This window comes from Nuphar pumila, chromosome 2 (assembly GCF_984573655.1).
Source record: "Nuphar pumila chromosome 2, dmNupPumi1.hap1.1, whole genome shotgun sequence".
In the NCBI taxonomy this organism is placed as follows: Eukaryota; Viridiplantae; Streptophyta; class Magnoliopsida; order Nymphaeales; family Nymphaeaceae; genus Nuphar; species Nuphar pumila.
The window spans coordinates 86,442,809-86,445,201 of NC_143250.1; positions in this window are offsets into that span (position 1 = coordinate 86,442,809).

A 2,393-nucleotide genomic window follows, 5' to 3' on the forward strand; every position below is an offset into this window, starting at 1 on the left:
TTGCACACACACAGAGGTTCTTGCTGTTTGTATGGGGTCATGGGAAATTACCGGAAGGTCCCTCCTAGACTTTGGAGTTCGGATCGTAGTCACAGACTCACAAATCTCGTTATGGGGATTTTCTCGGCAGAGGGAAAATATCGCAATGAATTAACTTTTTTTTCTCTAGGGAATATCGGTGTGTTTAAATTCTAAAAAATATATCAAACTGTAAGAAAAACATTAAAAATATAACAAGTTACTAATGCGATAATATAGTGATAAAAACAAGATAATTTCAAAATAGAAAACATTTTGAAATATCACATTTTTTCAGGTATATATAAGTTTTTGAAAATATCGCTGTTTTTCTAATTTTTTTTTAAATGGGTGATATCTGACTATGCTTTGGATTTTACGTGCTTGCTCTTGGTTCCAAGCTGTCTTTGGGACCAGACCATGTGGGCACATCGGTCCAAGTCAGCTCAGTTAGTTGGATTTAGTTTCTGTTTTTATGTTTTCTGCTTTATGAACCGAACGGCATTTTTCCGATTAGTGGCTGGCCGGAAAATAGCCGGCCAATATTTTTTCCTCTTTTTTCACTTTTTTGGGCATTTTGGCCATTTTCCCGCCAGCCACCAGCCGAAAAATGGTTGGACTGGTGCTTTCTGACACAGTCGGTAATAGCTAACCATTTTGCAACTGGTGGTGGATTTGAAAATGGCCATCCATTAATTTTTCTTTTATTTGGTTACTTTTTAAAATTTTAAAAAATCTATAACTTTCTTTTTAAGTTTTTGGGTCATCCAAACACAAAGAATCTGGGTTTTGGCAAACTATGTTTGCTAATACCCCCATGTTTACAAGGAAACCAGTTATTTGAAAAACCTGGTTTTGCCTCTTGTCATTAGGGATGGCAGTGGGGCGGGGCGGGGCCGGGGACAAGGTCTCCACCCCCGCCCCGCCTCAAGATTTCATCCTCCACCCCCGCCTCCATCCCCAGCGGGGATGGATTTTATCCTCCACCCTTCATCCCTGTTTCATGTCCTCCATCCCCGGTTCAAACGGGGATGAGGCGGGGCGGGGATATTGCGGGGAAAAGTGGTTGGGGCGGGGATGAGGCGGGGTGGGGAAAAGTGCACGTCCATCCTCGCCTCCACCCCCGAACGGGGATGGATTTTAACCTTCATCCCCGCTTCCATCCCCGTTTCATACCCTTCATCCCCGGTCCAAACGGGGCGAGGCAGGGTGGGGCCCCGCTTTCCCCCGGTCCACTGCCATCCCTACTTGTCATCTAAACCGGACCTTATTGAACCAAATCCAAGTTGACTTGTTTTTGCAAAGATATACGGTTTCAATGAAGGAAGCAACTCTTTTTTTTTATGATGAAGAGGAACCCTTGCCTAAGCGAGGAAAACCTTGGGTGGGGCTAAATCTATTTCTCATAAGCCAAACAATTTGACTATTTATTTTACACTATATACTATATTATGTGATATAAAATATATTTAGAATATATTGATTAATAGTTAATGAGCTTGCATGAGCCGAGCCGAATATTTATTATTCATGTTCGGCTTACCAAGCCTACTTTATGAGTTTGAACAAACACTTTCCAAGCCGAACCACAAGCAGTTGGTTTCATTTCTCAGACTTATCTAGTGGCCTTGGCTTCAAATCTCATGAGGTTTATCACAAAGCTTTGCCCATAAAAAAAAATCAAAACAAAAAAAAAGTTAGAAAACTTTTTATATATTCTAGAAAAAAAATCATCCTTTTTTTTCTAATTAGATAATCAAGCTGGGGTTAGTCAGACCCCTACCAGTACAAAAAGAGCAATAGTAGATTACATATCTAGTGAGGAGTGGTTTATCTTTCTAAACCGGTGTAGATCTAAACAAACCAAGCTTAGCCAGATTATAAGTTGTCAAATCATTGCACCTGGCAGATCACAAACACCTTATTGATCTATCAAAGTCTAGCAGACGACTAATGACCTTAATGTTGAGAAACTGAGATCTTCCTTCCAGTGTTGCCTTTGTGATAACTATTATATATGTCATACCTAGAAAATTCAAGAATACATAAAATTTATATTTCCTGTAAATAAAAAACAAAGTACATATAAAATTTCATATAAAAGGAAACTAAAACAATTAATTATTCCACTTTAAAATTAACAAGTTTAATTATTTACAATTCAACAATTACATTTTTGAAACAAAAAAAATAGAACAAATTCAACACATTAATCTAATCATCGCCAAGATTTTGTGTGTCTTCTTGTTCATTGCCTTGATCTGTCTCTTCAGCTCCGCGACGCTGATTATCGTTAGCAACCTACACAAGAAAAGAACAGTCAGTATTGATAAACAAAATATATTGAAATAAATTATACATTATATGTGATTCTA